The sequence below is a fragment of the Musca autumnalis genome, unplaced genomic scaffold (assembly GCF_047663935.1).
Source record: "Musca autumnalis isolate F117 unplaced genomic scaffold, ASM4766393v1 scaffold_4, whole genome shotgun sequence".
NCBI classification, from domain to species: Eukaryota; Metazoa; Arthropoda; class Insecta; order Diptera; family Muscidae; genus Musca; species Musca autumnalis.
Window position 1 is genome coordinate 216,391,033 of NW_027411977.1, and position 23,025 is coordinate 216,414,057.

Here is a 23,025-nt window from a genome sequence, read left to right on the forward strand (position 1 = left end):
CTTTGTCAAAGAAAGGGTGCTTTTGAAGACCCTTTGTCAAAGAAAGGGTGCTTTTGAAGACCCTTTGTCAAAGAAAGGGTGTTTTTGAAGACCCTTTGTCAAAGAAAGGGTGCTTTTGAAGACCCTTTGTCAAAGAAAGGGTGCTTTTGAAGACCCTTTGTCAAAGAAAGGGTGCTTTTGAAGACCCTTTGTCAAATAAAGGGTGGTTTTGAAGACCATTTGTCAAAGAAAGGGTGCTTTTGAAGACCCTTTGCCAAAGAAAGGGTGCTTTTGAAGACCCTTTGTCAAAGAAAGGGTGCTTTTGAAGACCCTTTGTCAAAGAAAGGGTGCTTTTGAAGACCCTTTGTCAAAGAAAGGGTGCTTTTGAAGACCCTTTGTCAAAGAAAGGGTGCTTTTGAAGACCCTTTGTCAAAGAAAGGTTGCTTTTGAAGACCCTTTGTCAAAGAAAGGGTGCTTTTGAAGACCCTTTGTCAAAGAAAGGGTGCTTTTGAAGACCCTTTGTCAAAGAAAGGGTGCTTTTGAAGACCCTTTGTCAAAGAAAGGGTGCTTTTGAAGACCCTTTGTCAAAGAAAGGGTGTTTTGAAGACCCTTTGTCAAAGAAAGGGTGCTTTTGAAGACCCTTTGTCAAAGAAGACCTACTGCTCTTCCATATGAAAACCCACTGGTATTCTGTAAGAAGACCCTTTGGTCTTCTATAAGAAGACCAATTTTTCTTCTTTTATAAGATGTTTTTTGTTGTCACAAATTCTCTTCAAAATCTCCTTTCGTTAGTACTTTTCAAGCTGCGCCATCAGTTAAGAGAACCCTCCCAAAGAATAGACACCTGTTGCTTCAGCAGAAAAACCCCAAATCAAGAGAAATACTCTTTAGAAAAATAACAAATTCACTCTCTCGCCCTCTCTTAAAATCCACATTACATCTTGACCTATGCTATCTTTTCCATTGTTTTTATTTTTTTTTACTATCTCTCTGCCTTCATCCATTCCATTCATCTTAACATTGTTATGTTGTGGAATCAAAAAAAGGTAAAACCCAAAACCATTCGCTGAAATCAACAACAACAATAACAACAGCCCCCCAACGAAAACGAAACCGCAACAAAACAACAATCCAATGGACGGCACGTTCCCCACCAACAGTTTTTGTTGTCGGTTGTCACGTTTTATGTGTTTTGATTGTGATATTCGCGCGTGTGATTGCAAGAAATGAAATCAATCGCTCTCCGCTTAAAAACCACACACTAAAAAATATTGATAGACGACATAGATTGCATAAGACAGATGGATGGATGACAGCGGATAGTGCAACAGATTAGCTTAGGTTGATACAGGTAGGTTGGTATGTAGGTATTATTTGTTGTTGTTAATAATTCTAGCTGAATGAATAGTTTGGATTTGCTTTGATTGGATTTTGTTTTGGGGGGGGGTAATCAAAGAAAATAGATTTTGAATGGTAAAGCAACTTGGCGTTAGTTTCTTCTGTGTAGTTTTATACAAAGCCAGAGAGAAAGGTTGCAATATTATGTGGGTTATGCTAAACTGTAAACTGGGTTTGGCAGTGCTACAGTGGATTGCGTGACACTAAATTGGTAAACATTTGAAAATTGTGAATTTGATGATTGGTTTGTTCTTTGGGGGCCTTGTAGGCGACGACTTCTGGGAAATAAATTATTCCCATACTAAACACAAATTATTTTTTTAGCAAAAATTGAAATAATAAATATTAATAGGAATAAATAAATATATATAATATAATTGTTCCACATACGGGACAAGGGAGACTTCTCTCATATCAATGAGTGCACCCCGATTCATATTAGCTCAATGATAAGGGACCTACTGTTTATTGCCGACTCCAAACGACGTGTCCTAAGAAAATGTCGCCAGCATTACTGAGGGATATTTTGCCACCGTTGAAATTTTTGATGTTGCCTGCCACGACGTTTAGTGTGCAAGGCGGGTGTGCACCACGGTGGCACCCTAATAAATATATAATTAAAAATAATAAAAAATATAAAAAATATTATTAACAATTATAATTAATTAAAAAAGAGTAACTAAACCAAAATTGGAAAAATAATGTAAAAAATAAAAAATAATAAACTAAAATTTGAATAAAATATAAAAATACGAAATATGGGAGTTGGTCAATATAAGAAAATATTAAATTTTAATATGAATAATTAAATAAAATAAATATTAAAAAATGCGAAAAAGTGTAAGATCGAAAAAATGTTATTAAAATAACGTTAATCATTTATAATAAATACAAATAAAAATAATAACTTAAAATACCAAAACAACAACAAAAATGGGATTAAGGCTGACTATTTTGAAAAAAAAAAAACAAACTTGCAACGGACATACCGATATACCCACCGATATTGCTGTGCAAAATTTTAGATTCAAACATTTTTCGACCACGGATAACGCAGATGCCTAAATTTTGTAATCTGATCTAAAAAAGGCAACATCAAATATCAAATTACGGGTAGTCACGTTTGGTTAAAAATTATAGCTAAAACCCTCAAAATACCGAAAATCAGGAGGTACCGTTATATGGGGCCTATATCAAAAAATGGGCCGACATAGCCTATCTTCGAACTTAACCTGTCTATGGAAAAAAGATACTCGGGTGCAAAAATCCAGCCCTCTAGCTTGATTTTTGCGGGCGCTAAAGTGATTACAACAGACGGACAAGTCTAAAAAACGAAACAAATACAAACATATGTTCACTGAGGTGGCAGCCGCAGGCCGGAACCTTGATGTTGTGGGATTCCGGGTCAATCCGGTACGAAAGAACCCGCTGACGTGGGATTGAAAACCAAGCTCAACAACAACTGTAGCTTACAACGTTGTGATGGTTGCAACGTGCTAAGGAAGGATCGCACCAGAAGTGGAGGTGGGTCATTAGCTTTCCTGTTGCACCAGTCTGTTTCATACAGACCTATCTCGCTTGAGCGTGTAGTCGGGTGTGGAACTGAGATAGAACTGCTGAATGTATACATCCCGCCGAGAAATAGCTGTATCTCGGATTACGAGCCCGACATTAGCCCGCTTTTGGAAGGTCATAATCGTCTGATCCTGGGGGACTTTAATGCGCATCATGAGATGTGGCATTCGGCCCTCGGAAACGACTAGAAAGGTACAGCGCTGGCTGAGCAGATTGATAGCTCTACGTTTTGTACGGTCAATGAGGACGGCCCTACCAGAATTAGAGGAGAGTGTCACAGTTCGCCAGACATAACCATCGTGTCACCTGGTCTGACAAATGACGTTACCTGGCAACCCGTCATTTCTCTTGGATCACACCATCTCCCCATAATTGTCTCCATTAGCAGACCACCTGATTTCATCACCTCTGATCACCGCACATTCATCAATCATAAGAAAGCTGATTGGCCGAGTTTCAGAGAGTTCACCAATCACCGCTTCAGAGAACTGCCCAATCTTTCTGATGTTCGGGTAGCGGAAAGGACGTTCCGAGATATCATCACTGCTGCAGCCGATCGCCATATCCCTGATGGTCGAATATCCGAAGTAAGACCAAACTTCCCAGCAGAGGCGACGGGATTAGCAAATGAGCGTGATGAGCTTCGTCGAGCCAATCAAAATGACTCCAGAGTCAGTTAGCTGATACTGAAGGTTAACAGGGTGATCGGCGAGCATAAGCGGAACAAGTGGTTAAATCATCTGAATCTTGGCAACATTGGAGCCGGTATAGGTGAATTGTGGGCAACGGTTAAATCACTATCGAACCCCGAAAGGAGGGATGACAGGACCTCAGTCACGTTTGGCGACGTTACGTTGACTGACCCGAAGAGGTGTGCAAGTTACTTCAATCGACTGTTTGTCGAGCACCCCGAGAGTGACAGGGCGAAGAGAAGAGTGTTACGTCGCATTAGATCTCTTCCTGCCGAGGATGAACCACCAAAGTTTACAGTGGATGATGTTGCGAATACCATCAGGAACGCTAAATCATCCAAAGCGTTGGGCCCTGACAGAATTTCCATGGTAATGTTGAAACAGCTGGATGAGCCGGGAGTGGAGTATCTCACTAAAGTTCTCAAACTGTCGCTAGCCACCCTTATTGTTCCCGAAGTCTGGAAAATGGGCAGGGTGGTCCCGCTACTGAAGCCAGGGAAGGATGCCCGCAAAGGTCAATCGTACAGGCCGATTTCGCTTTTGTCACCTGTAGCGAAGACAAGTTGCCGATCATCAGCATGTATTCCGTAAGCAGCACAGCACGACAACAGCGCTGCACGACATCTCCACACATATTTGTCGAGGACTCAACCAGGAACGGCCATGTGATAGAACAGTGATGGTGGCGCTTGACTTATCAAAAGCCGTTGATACTGTCAAGCACTCCACGCTGTTCGAGGACATCGAGCAGACAACCCTCCGGCCAAGTCTGGAACGTTGGATAATCAACTATATGTGTGGCCGCCAGTCGTATGTGGAATTCAGGAACAAGAAATCCAAGCCCCGTAGAGTGAAACAGGGAGTTCCCCAGGGAGGGGTGATATCTCCGGAACTGTTTAACCTCTACCTTTCCTGTATTCCGCCCCCTCCAGACGGCATTGAGATCGCAACGTATTCGGATGATTGTACAATCCTGGCGTCAGGTACCTACCCTGATGACATCTGTGAGAGACTGAACTCCTATTTAGCCGATCTTGCCACCTTTTTCCACGCGAGGAATATGCAGATTTCCGCCACTAAATCGACGGCCACTCTGTTCACCACATGGACGGCGCAGTATAGAAGAGAGTTGAATATCAGGGTCGATGGCAGCAGAATTCCGACCACAAACTGCCCCAAAATTCTTGGGGTCACATTCGACACCACTTTCACGTCGTCCGCGCATGCCACAGCTATCTGTGATAAACTGAAATGTAGGAACAAGGTCCTCAAGTCCCTAGCCGGCAGCATTTGGGGTGCAGATAAAGAAACCTTGTTGACCACGTATAAAACGATAGGTCGGTTTGTGGTAAGCTATGCGGCGCCAGTTTGGTCCCCGAATTTATGTGACACGCAGTGGGATAAGATTCAAATTTGTCAGAACGCCGCACTGAGAACAGCAACAGGTTGCCTCCTCAAATCTACAGTGGACCATCTACATGAGGAGGCAAAGATTCTTCCAGTACGACAACATAATGAGATGCTATCGTTGCAGTACTTGGTCGGGTGTTACAGTGAGAGCCATCCCAATCACCATCTGCTGGCCACCGATACACCCAGGCATATCAAGAAGGATATTCATGCTCTAGGCAGTCGCCTAAATTCCTATTGGCACCTATTCAATTTCCCCGCCAAGCCTACTCATCTGACTCCAGTGGATCTGTGGTTACATCCCATCGAAGTAGCCAACTTCCTGGAACTGGAGATAGACCCAGAGCCAGATTGAACAGGAGAACGAACATACAAACATAATAATAAAACACTGTTACAACAACAACAACAATCTATAAATATAAAAGAGTAGTGAGGTGAGTGACTGACTGACTGATTGACTGGCTGATTCATCAGCGCCCAGACGAAACCGCTGAAGCTAGAAAGTTGAAATTGTGGGTGTAGGTTGCTGTTGGTGTGTAGGGGTGAGATAAGGCTGGGTTTTTGGAAATTCGACCTAGAAGTATACGAAAAGTACTAAAAGGTACTAAATATGGTACCGTTTGTATTTGGCGAAACGTTAGAGATTTGGAATGAAGGTCGCTGATGGAGTGTAGGAAAGATGTACCAAAGGGTTTTTGGAAATTCGAACTGGAAGGGTACGAAAAGTACTAAATGCTACTAAATTTAGTACAATTTTGATTTGGGTGAACGGATTGAGCTGGAATACAGATATTTGGAATGAGGGTCACTGATGTAGAGTAACAATGAAAGGTTTTTGTATATTCGAACTATAAGGGTACGAAAAGTACTAAATGATACTAAATTTAGTACAATTTTGATACAATTTGATTTGGGTGAACGGATGGAGCTAGAATCCTGAAATTTGAAATTAGGGTCAAAGGAAGATTTTTGGAAATTCGAACTATAAGTGCACGAAAAGTTCTAAATGGTACTAAATTTAGTACATTTCGGATTTGGGTGAACGGATTGAGCTGGAATCCTGAAATTTGTAACGAGGGTCGCTGATGGAGAGTAGCAAAGAAAGGTTTTTAGAAATTCGAACCATAAGTTCACGAAAAGTACTAAATGGTACTAAATTTAGTACAATTTGGGTTTGGGTGAACGAATAGAGCTGGAATCCTGATATTTGGAATGAAGGTCACTGATGGAGAGTAAAAAGAAAGGTTTTTGGAAATTCGAATTACAAGGATATAAAAAATTACTAAATGGTACTAAATTTAGTAAAATTTTGATTTGGGTGAACGGATTGAGCTGGAATACAGACATTTGGAATGAGGGTCTTCATCAGTGACAGTAAAAATGAAAGGTTTTTGTAAATTCGAACTATAAGGGTACGAAAAGTACTAAATGGTACTAAATTTAGTACAATTTGGATTTGGGTGAATGGGTGGAGCTAGAATCCTGAAATTTGAAATAAGGGTCAATGGTGGAGAGTAATAATGAAAGATTTTTGGAAATTCGAACTATAAGTGCACGAAAAGTTCTAAATGGTACTAAATTTAGTACAATTCGGATTTGGGTAAACGGATTGAGCTGGAATCCTGAAATTTGTAATGATGGTCGCTGATGGAGAGTAGCAAAGAAAGGTTTTTAGAAATTCGAACCATATAGTCCTCAAATGGATTTCAGGGGAACTGGTAAAACTGGAAAAGTGAATTGGGGTTAGGATAAATTTTGAATATAACGAAGTAATTTTTGAAACGTTTACCTATGTGTACGAAAAGTTGGGTAACATGTTGGTACCGAAACCATTTTAAATAGTTAAGGTACTAAATTTGGTGTTGGGTGTAGGAATAAAGCTATCATATAATTGTTCCACAAACATCCCAGATGGGACAAGGGAGACTTCTCTCATATCAATGAGTGCACGCCGATTCATATTGGCTCAATGATATGGGACCTACTTTTTATTGCCGAGTCCGATCGGCGTGTCTTACGACGCCACTTTATAGAGAAGCTTTACATGGCTGAAATACTCAGGAAATGTCGCCAGCATTACTGAGGGGAATTTTGCCAACGTTGAAAATTTGATGTTGCTTGGCCTGGGATTCGAACCGCAGACCCTCTGAGTGCAAGGCGGACGTACTAACCATTGCACCACGGTGGCCCACAACAAAGCTGGGATTATATAATTTGGAAATACGCTATTTGTACAAAAAATACGAAATGGAAAAATATTTGTTATTAAGATCGCTCTAAAATTTGAGACAAAGATCTGAGTTTGAAAAATTGTACTGAATATTGTTCCATTGATTTGATGTTAACGCCAAGGAGTTTCTAAATAATTTACTGAAATTAAGTAGTTAAACGTGAAGTATCTTTTCAAAAAAAATGTTTTTTGTTGTGACCGCTTTGGTATGTAAATTTGAAAACGTGGTCCAATGCGACAATTTTGTCAACTAGAAGGTATTTACCCTCTGATATTAAAAAATCCTAAATTGAAATGCCTTCAAAAAATGGGGATATACGAAAATCTGGATTTTTATGGCCATTTTGAATGCCGAAAATTTAACGGACCTATTCGGGTTCTGGGCGAAACCGCTAAAGCTAGAACCTTGCATTGTAAATGTGCGTGATTGTTGTTGTGAAGGCGTGAGATAAAGTTTAGTGTTTGGAAATTCGTACTGGAAGGGAATGCTGTGTTAGCGAAGGGTTAAAACCAGGAGTCAAATCTGAAATTTGCAATATGATACGTAGTTTTGGAAATTCGAAATAAAAAATATGGTAGTTGTGTAGGGATGCGATGCGGCAGATTTTTTTTTTTGTAAATTCTGACTACAATCGAAAAAAATATTGGTAATAAAAATAGGTCTTAGTACAGGAGAATCTCCAATATTCACCATTCCCGTATTAAATATTGTTTATATATATTTTGTTCCCTTTCCGCATACGAAGTAGCGGGCATTTGCTAGTACAGTATATTCACTAAAACGACCAGAGGCATCATTAGTATTTTTGATGTGTGACATCAAGATGCACATTACACGCACTGTGTCAGAATGCAAGAAATGTACAGCACATACGATTTGCCTTTAACCCTTTTTTAAGCCGCCAACCTCACTATTTTCCCCTTCACAACGTTTATTAGGGCTGCCAAAATAATTTATTACATTAATAATATTTTTTTCCATTCAACCCACTGTGTCGCTTAATTGAGGAATGCACTTAATGGCAGTAGCAGTTATTATTGTTGTTGTTGTTGTTATATAAGATAATCCCGATTTAATTAAAGTCAAACTCTTTAACATGTTGTTTAGTTGTTGGTGTTGTTTTTTTTTTGCTCCAAATGGCTTCATGATTATTCATCGTATTAATTTCTACTAACAATGTCTCTATTTTTGCATTGCAATGGAAATTTATTTATCTCTTTAACTGTTATTTATTTACTCTCGGTTAAATACTCTCTTAGTTAGTTAGTCTCATGGGTTAGTCAATAACTGCATGTTTTGTTTTGTTTTCTTTTTTCATGTGGAGTGCAAATACAATCCACATTGGGGCTCATCTCTCTTTCTGTTGTGTAGAGGGAGAGAATTTCGTGGCCCCAAATAACTGTTGAGTGTCGTGTTTGTGCTGGGCCAAAGAACAACGGTTTTATGGAGAATAAAAATCCAAGTGCCTTGTTTACACGATGTTATACATCGTGGCACATCGTTGTGTGTTTGGAGCCTACTACTACTGACTGGCTGGCTGGCTTTGTTTTGTTTTGTTTATGCCTGTTTTTTTCTGGCACTGGCCTAACGTGCAAGCCAGACCCCAATGTTTTCAGTTGCCTTTTGGTGTCGAAGACAAACGGTTGTTTTTTGTTTAATTTAGGTGGCGCTAAAACAAAACATTGTCGTCGTCGTGTCGTCCACCTGTTTTTCCCCCTGTTTTCACATCTGTCGTCTATTCGTTTGTTTGTTTACGTTATTTTGGATGCAATTAATTATAGAGTAACATTTTAAGTTAATTTTTTTGGTTGTGAATTTGTTTCCTTAATAAAAAAGGAGTAATAAAACGCGTAAAGTCGTCGTAACACACATTAAATAAACACGTAAGGAAAGTGACGCGTTCGCGAAACGGTGTTAATTTCGGGAGTTTTTTTAATTAAGAGCCAATGAAATAATTAAAACATCCCAAGTCCAAGTTGTGGAATTGTGAAGAAGAAAAATCACAGAGAAACGGCAACGTAAGAAAAATAATAAAAATAAAAATATATTTTTAAAAAGTGAAGTTTATTGAAGGGTTTTCGTTTTTTCGCGTAAAAATATTTTTGCTTGAAATGAAATGTTAATCAGCAAACAGCAACAACAAATCAATGATAAATGTGTTTCTTGGTACATTCCTGTTAAACCCGTTTCTTAGTGGAGTGAGGAAGGCATGCATGCTGATGGCTGCAGTTGCCTTGCTTGGTTTGTTTAGCTTGCGGTCGGTTTAAATTACCAGCCAACCGCCCACCAACTTGGCTTCCTAAGTATCTCCTCCAAGTTTTTTTTATGAATGACCTTCTGCATTGAACCAAAAACAATAACAACAAGACCATTTTATAAAATATGCATCATAATAATGGCAAACAAACAATGAATGCATTTCCAAGCAATCGAATCCAAAGCCAGCAACCAACCTGGCCAACACAACTTATTAAAACAAATAAAGTTTTGTTTTGTTGCTCTAAGTAAATTTTGCAAGCGTTTTAAATCAACCACTCACTCGCTCACCAACGGATGTTTATTTAAACAAAAATAATGCTTGAACTTAAAACAATTGAAAATATTTATTTTATAAATAAACAAAATTAAATATTATTTATTAAAAATTTATCACAAAGAGAAAGAAAGCTAAACACATGTGCGTACATGTTTTCATAATGTTTATGCCAATGATGATGATGATGATGACGATGGCAAGCAACATCATCATCACCGTCATTACAATGATATTGGCGCCAGTGATAATTAATGTGACAAAAATGATTTCATCTAAAGAAAAACTGCAAAGAATTTCATTTTTGTGCAATAGAAAATTTAGATATTATGTTTCTCTGGTGGAACTTCTTTCGAATGGTCTTCCAAAGAAAAACAAAATAGGAACAGATATCGTTTAGGAACACCTCTCGGATTGGCTTGAAATTTTTACCATAAGTAATCCTTGGTACCCTGATTACAACGGTATATAGATTTCCAGGGGAAGGTTCATACTTCCCGAGATATGTACCTTGATTTTTTCGGTGATTTTTACTTTATCGCCTTTACGAGTATGTTGTTTAGGTGCACCTACCGAATTCGGTTGAAATTTTTAGCATAGCTAGTCCTTGGTACCCTTATTACAACGATATATTGTTTTCCGGGGCGAAGGCCATACTTCAGGAGCCACCCCTGACATATTGTGTTGAAATAAAACATTTCCGAAAAAAGTCAAGACCCATAACTCGGGAAGTAGGAACCTGCGCCCAGGGAAACTATATATCGTTGTGATCAGGGTAGCAAGCCATACCTATATTAAAAATTTTAACCGGATCCGAAAGGTGTCTGTAACGACATTTAACTTTGCTTAATCTCAATTGTATTAGCTCAAATATCATTTTCGTTACGCTTTCATTAAATGCCAGGGTTAATAACATTTTGTGGTGTGTCGACTCAAAATACATTTATAAATTACGCAAAACAAAGATTTTCAGAATTTTATCAGGCAAAGAGTTGAAAGCAACAGTAAAACGAGTTCTCAAGTGAAATCAATATCGTAAAGATAGAAATTGATTAAAATTATTAAAAATATATTTTTTATGTTAAATTTCAAAGGTGATAACATATAGTCATCAAACACCCATTGACCCACAAACAGGGATTTTTTAAAGAAATTTTGCTTAGGACCCATTGAGCAATAAAGGTCGATTTTTCTTTCTAAGACCCATTGAGCAATAAACCTGGGTTTTTTAAGTTTTTTTTTTTCAAATTTTTTAAGATTTGTTTTATAATAAACGTGCATTTTTTAAAGAATTTTTTTCCAATAGATCTGGATTTTTTAAAGAAATTTTTTCCAATAAACGTGTTTTTTATTGAAATCTTTTTCAATAAACGTGGATTTTTTAAAGAAATTATTTCCATTGAACATGGATTTTTAAAGGTTTTTTTAATAAACGTGGATTTTTAAAAATTTTTTTCAATAAACGTAGATTTTGTAAAGCATTTTTTTCAGTAAACGGGGATTTTTTAAAGAAAATTTTTTCCAATAAACGTGGATTTTTTTTATAGAAAATTTTTCCCAATAAACGTGGATTTTTTAAAGAAAATTTTTTCCAATAAACGTGGATTTTTTAAAGAAATTTTTTCCAATAAACGTGGATTTTTTAAAGAAAATTTTTTCCAATAAACGTGGATTTTTTTAAAGAAAATTTTTTCCAATAAACGTGGATTTTTTAAAGAAAATTTTTTCCAATAAACGTGGATTTTTTAAAGAAAATTTTTTCCAATAAACGTGGATTTTTTAAAGAAAATTTTTTCCAATAAACGTGGATTTTTTAAAGAAAATTTTTTTTCGTCCACCCACTAAAAAACACCATTCAATATGCCTGATGATCGGTCTAACCACCCGTGAAACGTAGCATAGTGGTTGAATGTGTGGGACTTCGGTGGATTCCTAATTTTTCAATGTACCTATTAGGTCTAAATAGCTCAACTCGAAAGAGAATTAATTCGAAATTTTTTTTCAATAAACGTGGATTTTTAAAGAAAATTTTTTCCAATAAACGTGGATTTTTTAAAGAAAATTTTTTCGAATAAACGTGGATTTTTTAAAGAAAATTTTTTCCAATAAACGTGGATTTTTTAAAGAAATTTTCCTCAATAAACGCGGATATTTTAAAGATTTCTTTTCAATAACTTGCGGATATTTTAAAGATTTCTTTTCAATAAACGTGGATTTTGTCAAGAATTTTTTTAGTAAACGGGGATTTTTAAAAGAATTTTTTTAGTAAACGGGGATTTTTAAAAGAATTTTTTTAGTGATCGTGGATTATTATTTTTTTACATTTTTCCAAATAATCATTGGTTTTTTAAGAACGTTTTCCAATAATCGTGTGTTTTTTAAATTTTTCTGCAATAAACGTGGACTTTTTAAGTAAAATTCTTTCTTTCTCTTTTAAGAAAATTTCCCTTAGAACCCATGGACAAACGTGGATGGTTTAAAGAAAATTTTCCGAAGATCCATTGTGGAATAAACGTGCATTTTTTAAAGAAATTTTTCCTTAGGACCCATTCAGCAATAAACGTGGATTTTTTAAATAAAATTTTCCTTAGGACCATTTTTTTAAGAAATGTTTCCTAAGGAACCTTTGACCAATAAACGTGGATTTTTTTAAAGAAATTTTTCCTAAGACCTTTTTAAGAAATTTTTCCTAAGCACCCATCCTAGGACCCTTTGAGCAATAAACGTGGATTTTTTTAAAGATTTTTCCAAGACACATTCAACAACAAACGTGGATTTTTTAAAGAAAATTCAAAAATAAACATGGATTTTTTAAAGACATTTTTCCTTAGGACCTATTGAAGAATAAACGTGGATTTGTATTTTTTCAACCACCAATAGACCAATACAAATTTAGGACACATTTCTTTAAAAAAATCAACGATTATTGCTCATTGGGTCATTGAAATAATTCTTAAAAAAATCCACGCTTATTGGTCGATGGTGGTCGTTGAAAAAATTCTTTAAAAATCCACACTTATTGGTCGATGGTGGTCGTTGAAATAATTCTTAAAAAATCTAAACTTATTGGAGATGGTTCCTTGAAAAAAATTCTTTAAAAATTCGCGCTAATTGGTCGATGGTGGTCGTTAAAAAAATCTTATAAAAATCAACGATTAATGGTCGATGGGTCGTTGAAAAAAATTCTTTAAAACTTATTTTGAGGTTCTCAGTGGTCATGAAATATCTCCACGAATCATCGTCAACATAGGTCCATATTTTGGTATAGCCCCCATATAACGGTACCTCCCGATTTTCGGTATTTTGAGAATTTTAGCCACAATTTGTAACCGAACTATCTGCAATTTGACATTTGAGATTCTCAGTGGTCATGAAACATCTCCACCAAACATCGTCAACATAGGTCCATGTTTTGGTATGGCCCCCTTATAACCGTACCTCCCGATTTTCGGTATTTTGAGCATTTTAGTTACAATTTTTAACCGAACTAGCTGTAATTTGACATTTGAGGTTCTCAGTGGTCACGAAACATCTCCACGAAACATCGTCAACATAGGTCCATGTTTTGGTATAGTTCCCATATAACGGTACCTCCCGATTTTCGGTATTTTGAGAATTTTAGCTACAATTTTTAACCGAACTTGCTGTAATTTGCCGTCTGAGGTTTTCAGTAGTCATGAAACATCTCCACCAAACATCGTCAACATAGGTCCATGTTTTGTTATAGCCCCCATATAACGGTACCTACCGATTTTCGGTATTTTGAGAATTTTAGCTACAGTTTTTAACCGAAATAGCTGTAATTTGACATTTGAAGTTCTCAGTGGTCATAAAACATCTCCAACGAAACATCGTCAACCTAGGTCCATGTTTTGGTATAGCCCCCATATAACGGTATCTCCCAATTTTCGGTATTTTGAGTATTTTAGCTGCAACTTTTAACCGAACTAACTGTAATGATCGGTATTTTGAGAATTTTAGCTACAATTTTGTCTATTCAAAAATAATCGTCAATATAGGTTCATGTTTTGATATATCCCCCATATAACTGTACCTCCCGATTTTCGGGAATTTTCAGTGGTCACAAAATTTCTTCACTAAAATTCGTCAATATGGGTCCATTATTGAGGTTTTAAAATGGAGGTGAAAGTCTGGGGCACGGAAAATTCCTCTTGGAGAAGAAAGGTCTTGGTGAGTATATTATGAAGCCCGAAGGGCAGATCCGCCGTGAGTCGAACTTCCGCGTTATGGCGTGATGAAATTTTTGTTAGAGACCATGTGGGCCATCAGGAATTAGCGTTATATCTTTGTTTACTGTTGCTTAAGTGCTCTACAGAAACAACAAACAAAGATATAATGCTAATTCATGATGGCTTACAGGGTCTCTTGTAAAAACTTCATCACGCCATAACGCGGAAGTTCGACTCACGGCGCATCTGTTCTTCGGGGTTTTTAATATACACACACCAAGGGCTTTCATCTCCAAAAGGAAATATCTCTGCCCCAACATTTGTGCTCACAGTGTAATTTAAGCAATAGTGGGAGGCAGTAGGAGTCAATCCATTGTCGAAAAGTTGTTCCACCTAAAATTGTGAAAGGACCCTAATTATTCCATTTTAATTAAGACTATTTTATGGTGGAGGGTATAAAAAGTTCGGTCCGGCCGAACTTAACGACTTTTTACTTGTTTTATTTATTAAAATACATAAAATGTGGATTTTTAAACAATTTTTTTTAGAGCGCAAAATGGGGATTCTTAAAGAATATTTTTGTTTTGGGTTTTTTATTTATTAAAATCTATAAAATGTGGATTTTTTAAAGAATTTTTTTTCAGAGCACAAATTTGGGATTCTTAAAGAATATGTTTATTTATTAAAATCCATAAAATGTGGATTTTTTAAAGAATACTTTTTTTGGAATTTTAAAGAATATTTTTTTAAATCACAAAATGTGGACTTTTTAAGATTTTTTTTTGGATTTTTAAAGAATATTTTTTATAAACCACAAAATTTGGGTTCTTACAGAATATTTTGTTTTGGATTTTTTTAAAAAAATATTTTTTGATTCTTAAAATATGTTTTTCTTACCACTAAACGTGTATGTTTTGAAGAAATTTTTTTCAGACCACCAAACGCGGATGTTTTGAAGAAATTTTTTTCAGACCACCAAACGGGGATTTTTTAAGATATTTTCAGACTAACAAACGGGGATTTTTTAATTAATTTTATCATTTAGAGTTAAGCTTGATGATCGGAAATTAGTCACCAAATAACGTTACCTGCTTTCACTGGTGGTAAAGCAGATCTTCAGACGTATCGACTATGTAATGGCTTCTCTGTTCTAGAACTTTTCGTTTTTTCAAATGCAAATGTGTTTTATACATTTACGCGGATATTTGGCTGCTAAAATGTATTTTCTTCACGACAAACGCTTTTTTGCGCTGCCTTTGAAGTTATGAGTTTTGGCTTTGAACGCTAACACGCCGTGACAACATTTTTTTTTGATATGTTTTCAAGGACGTGGGTTCTAAGATTTTAAGATTTTTTTCAGCCTTTTTTAACAGTATTTTTTCAGACAATTTTAAAGAAAATTTTTTCACACCACAAAACGTGGATTTTTTAAAGAATTTTTTTTTTTTCAGACCACAAAACGTGGATTTATTAAAAATTTTTTCAGGCCACCAAATGGGGATTTTTTTAAGATTTTTTCAAACTGTCAAACGGGGATTTTTTTAAGAATAATTTTTTCAGACTGTTTTAAAGAAAAAATTGGTTTACACCATCAAACGTGGATTTTCTGAAGACTTTTTTTTCAGACCACAAAACGTGGATTTTTGAAGATTTTTTTAAGACAACTAAACCAGAATTTTTTTCCCAGGCCACCAAACGGGGATTTTTAAGAATTTTTTTTTCAGATCACCAAACGGGAATTATTTAATTTTTTTCAGACCACTGTACACTTTTTCTGTAGAAAAATTTCCACTTTTCATCTAAAGAAAAATATACACTGTTGAACTTTTTCTATAGAAAACGTCCACTGGTGCACTTTTTTCTATAGAAAAAGTCAACTGGTGAACGTTTTTCTATAGAAAAAGTCCACTGGTGAACTTTTTTCCATAGAAAAAAGTCCACTGGTATACGTTTTTCTATAGAAAAAGTCCACTGGTATACGTTTTTCTATAGAAAAAGTCCACTGGTGAACGTTTTTCTATAGAAATAGCCCACTGGTGAACGTTTTTCTATAAAAAAAATCCACTGGTGAATTTTTTCTATAGAAAAAGTCCACTGGTGAACTTTTTTCTATAGAAAAAGTCCACTGGTGAACTTTTTTCTACAGAAAAAGTCCACTGCTGAACTTTTTTCTATAGAAAAAGTCCACTTATGATCATTCTCCGTAAAAATATACGTGGATTTTTTAAAGAATTTTTTTTCAGACCACAAAACTTGGATTTATTAAATTTTTTTTCAGGCCACCAAATGGGGATTTTTTAAGATTTTTTCAAACTGTCAAACGGGGATTTTTTTAAGAATAATTTTTTCCGACTGTTTTAAAGAAAAAAATTTTTTACACCATCAGACGTGGATTTTCTGAAGACTTTTTGTCAGACCACAAGACGTTGATTTTTGAAGATTTTTTTAAGAAAACTAAACCAGAATTTTTTTCTCAGGCCACCAAACGGGGATTTTTAAGAATTTTTTTTCAGATCACCAAACGGGAATTATTTAATTTTTTCAGAGCACTGTACACTTTTTCTGTAGAAAAATTTCCACTTTTCATCCACTGGTGCACTTTTTTCTATAGAAAAAGTCAACTGGTGAACGTTTTTCTATAGAAAAAGTCCACTGGTGAACTTTTTTCCATAGAAAAAAGTCCACTGGTATACGTTTTTCTATAGAAAAAGTCCACTGGTGAACGTTTTTCTATAGAAATAGTCCACTGGTGAACGTTTTTTTGTAGAAAGAGTCCACTGGGGCACGTTTTTCTATAAAAAAATCCACTGGTGAATTTTTTCTATAGAAAAAGTCCACTGGTGAACTTTTTTCTATAGAAAAAGTCCACTGGTGAACGTTTTTCTATAGAAGAAGTCCACTGGTGCACGTTTTTCTATAAAAAAGTCCACTGGCGCACTTTTTTCTATAGAAAAAGTCCACTGGTGAACTTTTTTCTATAGAAAAAGTCCACTGGTAGACTTTTTTCTATAGAAAAAGTCCACTGGTAGACTTTTTTCTATAGAAAAAGTCATCTGGTGCACGTTTTTCTATAGAAAAAGTCCCCTGGTGAACTTTTTTCTATAGAAAAAGTCCACTTGTGAACATTCTTCGTAAAAATATACACACTGACCTCTATTCACAAATTTCCACTTTTGAATTTTTTCTATAAGGCCCATCTGTGAATTTTTTTTTTATAGAAAGAAGACCACTTGTAAAGTTTTTTCTATAGAAAAAAACTCTGGTAGTCTATAAGACTCCCTTCTGGTCGTCTATAAACATTTCCCTTAGGTTGTCCAAAACGATTTCCTTCGGGTCGTCTATAATCATGCCTTATGTTCTCTATATAGGTTCTCTTCTTGGCAACTTCTGTTTCATTTGCCACATTTAATTTTTCTTGTTGAATGTTTTAATTAAATATTTTTATCCACTGAGAAATTTCTCTCGAGTGTACAATTAAATAAAAACCAACAACAATCACCCAATGACATGAAATTACAGAACAAAAAAAAATTGGGCACAACAACAAACCAAAAAATGAAAAAATCATAAATTATGTCAAGTTCACAAAAATTGTGAATGTACCGCTTTTCACCTCCTCTATCTGTCGTTCTTACTCTCTGTCCTGCTTACCTTGCCCTTTGACTTCCTTGTGATGGTTCGTTCGACAACGGCAAGTAAAACGTATTTGTTAAACCGTTTACAATTATCCTCTCTCTCGCTATCTGTGACACAATCCTCAAGGGGTTTTAATAATAAAATGATGACATTCGACTGTTTTTTTTTTCTTCTTGTTGTCGTTGTTGTTGCGTTAATATCTCTGTTAAAGGTCAGTTTAAGGATAATATGAGAATAAAGAAAAAATTCTCATAATTGTTTTAAAATATATTCCACAAGGCCTTAAGGACCATAAGATTTGGTTACGGGGTAGGGGAAGGAGTTCAAAGGAAGGAAAACTTATAATGAATGAATTATTTCATTATTTCATTAAGAGAAGGGTGGGAGGGAATAGACACAAATTACTAAATTATTTAGCCCAAAAAGCCGAGTGACTTGAAGGGGATGGGGTAGGGCAAAAAGGGTCACTATTGACGTGGTCGTTTTGTGTGCATTTCTACAAAATGCATAATTAAAAGAATTTTGGAATTTTTATTTTACTTTGAGATTTATTTGGAGAAATATTTGCCTTCAAACAATAAAGCTGATCTCGCCATGCGATTCATAAAAAAATCAATGAATAATTTAAATGAAGTATGTAAAAATTATTCAAATTGTCATTTAATTCAATTATTTAATCAAATGAATGATTTTAATTATTTAACAATTTATTGTTAAATAACAAACAAATAATTTATATAATTATATGTTTTTCATATAATTAATATATTTAAAAAAAATGTTTTGAAACTACAATTAAAAACCTTTTTATCAACTAAACATTTTGTGCCATGCATAATTGTTGATAAATTCAACTTCGCAACCGTAGAAAGAAAATAAAAATACCAAAATGAAAAACATAATTCAATCCCATTTATTTATTGCCGGAATTGCAAATCAAATTTGTTTGGTAATTTTAATTTTCAGCACGTATTGGGTTTTTTCTTCTTCTTCGAATACGACGAAGAAGTGGTGTATGCAGTTACGAAAAACTTCATTTTGTATTCTGAACATAATTTAAGGCAATACGAAGAGAGTTTTTTTATTACTGACAAAATGTGCAGAAGCTTAGTAAACAAAGAAAAGAAGGGAGTCTTAATAAGCAAGCTTAAGGAGCTCTTTATAGGCGACCTCAAGGGAGTCTTCAAGGGCGACATCTAGGAAGTCTCTATAGAGTCTTTATAACCGATTCGACGACGGTCTTTAAAGCCGACCAAAAGGAAGTTTTATAGACGATCATTAAAGGCGTCCAGATTGTTCGTCTTTACAGGGAACCAGTAGAGGCCTTTAGAGGCTTCCAGAATGAAGTCTTTATAAACGATCAGAGGGGTGATCTCTCAAAATTAACACAAAGGGATCATTATAGGTTAACAAAAGGGTGCTTAACAGACTACCAGTGGACATTTTTCTATAGGAAAAGTTCAGCAGTGGACCTTTTTCTGTAAAAAAAGTTCATCAGTGCACATTTTTCTATAGAAAAAGTTCACCAGTGGACTTTTTCCTATGGAAAAAGTTCACCAGTGGACATTTTTCTATAGAAAAAATCAGAAGTGGACCCTTCTCTGTAAAAAAATTTACCAGTGGACCTTTTTCTATAGAAAAAGTTCACCAGGGGACCTTTTTCTATAGAAAAAGTTCAACAGTGGACCTTTTTCTATAGAAAAAGTTCACCAGTGGACCTTTTTCTATAGAAAAAGTTCACCAGTGGACCTTTTATTATAGAAAAAGTTCACCAGAGGACCTTTTTCTATAGAAAAAGTTCACCAGTGGACCTTTTTCTATAGAAAAAGTTCACCAGTGGACCTTTTTCTATAGAAAAAGTTCACCAGTGGACCTTTTTCTATAGAAAAAGTTCACCAGTGGACCTTTTTCTATAGAAAAAAGTTCATCAGTGGACCTTTTTCTATAGAAAAAGTTCACCAGTGGACCTTTTTCTATAGAAAAAGTTCAGCAGTGGACCTTTTTCTATAGAAAAAGTTCAGCAGTGGACCTTTCTCTGTAAAAAAATCACCAGTGGACCTTTTTCTATAGAAAAAAGTTCATCACTGGACCTTTTTCTATAGAAAAAGTTCACCAGTGGACCTTTTTCTATAGAAAAAGTTCACCAGTGGACCTTTTTCTATAGAAAAAGTTCACCAGTGGACCTTTTTCTATAGAAAAAGTTCACCAGTGGACATTTTTCTATAGAAAAAGTTTACCAGTGGACATTTTACTATAGAAAAAGTTTACCAGTGGTCATTTTTCTATAGAAAAGTTCACCAGTGGACATTTTTCTATAGAAAAAGTTCAGCAGTGGACATTTTTCTATAGAAAGAGTTCACCAGTGGAACTTTTTCTATAGAAAAAGTTCACCAGTGGACCTTTTTCTATAGAAAAAGTTCACCAGTGGACCTTTTTCTATAGAAAAAGTTCACCAGTGGACCTTTTTCTATAGAAAAAGTTCACCAGTGGACCTTTTTCTATAGAAAAAGTTCACCAGTGGACCTTTTTCTATAGAAAAAGTTCACCAGCGGACCTTTTTCTATAGAAAAAGTTCACCAGTGGACCTTTTTCTATAGAAAAAGTTCAGCAGTGGACCTTTTTCTATAAAAAAAAGTTCACCAGTGGACATTTTTCTATAGAAAAAGTTCACCAGTGGACATTTTTCTATAGAAAAAGTTTACCAGTGAACCCTTTTCTATGGCAAAAGTTCATCAGTGAATCTTTTTCTATAGAAAAAGTTCATCAGTGGACCTTTTTCTATACAAAAAGTTCAACAGTGGACCTTTTTCTATAGAAAAAGTTCACCCGCGGACCTTTTTCTATATAAAAAGTTTACCAGTGGACCTTTTTCTATAGAAACGTTCACCAGTGGACATTTTTCTATAGAAAAAGTTCAGCAGTGGACATTTTTCTATAGAAAAAGTTCAGCAGTGGAAATTTTTCTATAGAAAAAGTTCAGCAGTGGACATTGGTCTATAGAAAAAGTTTACCAGTGAACCCTTTTCTATGGCAAAAGTTCATCAGTGAATCTTTTTCTATAGAAAAAGTTCATCAGTGGACCTTTTTCTATAGAAAAAGTTCAACAGTGGATCTTTTTCTATAGAAAAAGTTCACCCGCGGACCTTTTTCTATAAAAAAAGTTTACCAGTGGACCTTTTTCTATAGAAACGTTCACCAGTGGACATTTTTCTATAGAAAAAGTTCACCCGCGGACCTTTTTCTATAGAAAAAGTTCGGCAGGGGACATTTTTCTATAGGAAAATTTTACCAGTGGACATTTTTCTATAGAAAAAGTTTACCAGTGGTCATTTTTCTATAGAAAAAGTTCAGCAGTGGACATTTTTCTATAGAAAAATTTCACCAGTGGACCTTTTTCTATAGAAAAAGTTCAGCAGTGGACATTTGTCTATAGAAAAAGTTCAACAGTGGACCTTTTTCTATAGAAAAAGTTCACCCGCGGACCTTTTTCTATAAAAAAAAGTTTACCAGTGGACCTTTTTCTATAGAAACGTTCACCAGTGGACATTTTTCTATAGAAAAAGTTCACCCGCGGACCTTTTTCTATAGAAAAAAATTTTTTCTATAGGAAAATTTTACCAGTGGACATTTTTCTATAGAAAAAGTTTACCAGTGGTCATTTTTCTATAGAAAAAGTTCACCAGTGGACATTTTTCTATAGAAAAAGTTCACCAGTGGACCTTTTTCTATAGAAAAAAATCACCAGTGGACCTTTTTCTATAGAAAAAGTTCACCAGTGGACCTTTTTCTATAGAAAAAGTTCACCAGTGGATCTTTTTCTATAGAAAAAGTTCACCAGTGGATCTTTTTCTATAGAAAAAGTTCAGCAGTGGACCTTTCTCTGTCAGCAGTGGACATTTTTCTATAGAAAAATTTCACCAGTGGACCTTTTTCTATAGAAAAAGTTCAGCAGTGGACCTTTTTCTATAGAAAAAGTTCAGCAGTGGACATTTTGCTATAGATAAAGCTCACCAGTGGACCTTTTTCTGTAGAAAAATTTCACCAGTGGACCTTTTTCTATAGAAAAAGTTCACCAGTGGACCTTTTTCTATAGAAAAAGTTCACCAGTGGACCTTTTTCTATAGAAAAAGTTCACCAGTGGACCTTTTTCTATAGAAAAAGTTCACCAGTGGACCTTTTTCTATAGAAAAAGTTCACCAGTGGACCTTTTTCTATAGAAAAAGTTCACCAGTGGACCTTTTTCTATAGCAAAAGTTCACCAGTGGACCTTTTTCTATAGAAAAAGTTCACCAGTGGACCTTTTTCTATAGAAAAAGTTCCCCAGTGGACCTTTTTCTATAGAAAAAGTTCACCAGAGGACATTTTTCTATAGAAAAAGTTCATCAGTGAACCTTTTTCTATATAAAAAGTTCATCAGTGTACCGTTTTCTACAGAAAAAGTTAATCAGTAAACCTTTTTCTATAGAAAAAATTTCACCGTGGACCTTCACCAATGGACATTTTTTTATAGAAAAGGTTCACCAGTGGACCTTTTTCTATAGAAAAAGTTCACCAGTGGACCTTTTTCTATAGAAAAAGTTCACCAGTGGACCTTTTTCTATAGCAAAAGTTCACCAGTGGACCTTTTTCTATAGAAAAAGTTCACCAGTGGACCTTTTTCTATAGAAAAAGTTCCCCAGTGGACCTTTTTCTATAGAAAAAGTTCACCAGAGGACATTTTTCTATAGAAAAAGTTCATCAGTGAACCTTTTTCTATATAAAAAGTTCATCAGTGTACCGTTTTCTACAGAAAAGTTAATCAGTAAACCTTTTTCTATAGAAAAAATTTCACCGTGGACCTTTTTCTATAGAAAAAGTTCACCAGTGGACCTTTTTCTATAGAAAAACTTCACCAATGGACATTTTTTATAGAAAAGGTTCACCAGTGGACCTTTTTCTATAGAAAAAGTTCACCAGTGGACCTTTTTCTATAGAAAAAGTTCACCGGTGGACCTTTTTCTATAGAAAAAGTTCACCAGTGGACCTTTTTCTATAGAAAAAGTTCACCAGTGGACCTTTTTCTATAGAAAAAGTTCACCAGTGGACCTTTTTCTATAGCAAAAGTTCACCAGTGGACCTTTTGCTATAGAAAAAGTTCACCAGTGGACCTTTTTCTATAGCAAAAGTTCACCAGTGGACCTTTTTCTATAGAAAAAGTTCACCAGTGGACCTTTTTCTATAGAAAAAGTTCACCAGTGGACCTTTTTCTATAGAAAAAGTTCACCAGTGGACCTTTTTCTATAGAAAAAGTTCACCAGTGGACCTTTTTCTATAGAAAAAGTTCACCAGTGGACCTTTTTCTATAGAAAAAGTTCACCAGTGGACCTTTTTCTATAGAA

At 35.3% G+C, this 23,025-nt stretch overlaps 1 protein-coding gene across 9 annotated transcripts in view; it reads left to right on the forward strand.

Moving 5' to 3' along the window:
* Nucleotides 1–23,025, forward strand: part of ome (dipeptidyl peptidase 4 omega) — a 561,457-nt gene that overhangs the window by 410,063 nt on the left and 128,369 nt on the right. For 2 of the 9 annotated variants that reach the window (XM_073986476.1, XM_073986482.1), the window contains exon 1: nucleotides 8,897–9,306. The exons of 5 other annotated variants lie outside the window; for them this stretch is intronic. The gene's annotated coding sequence lies outside the window, so the exon portion shown is untranslated. Of the gene's footprint in view, nucleotides 1–8,869; nucleotides 9,307–23,025 lie in introns of those variants that run through there. 2 more of the 9 variants (XM_073986483.1, XM_073986474.1) reach the window with 2 other exon arrangements.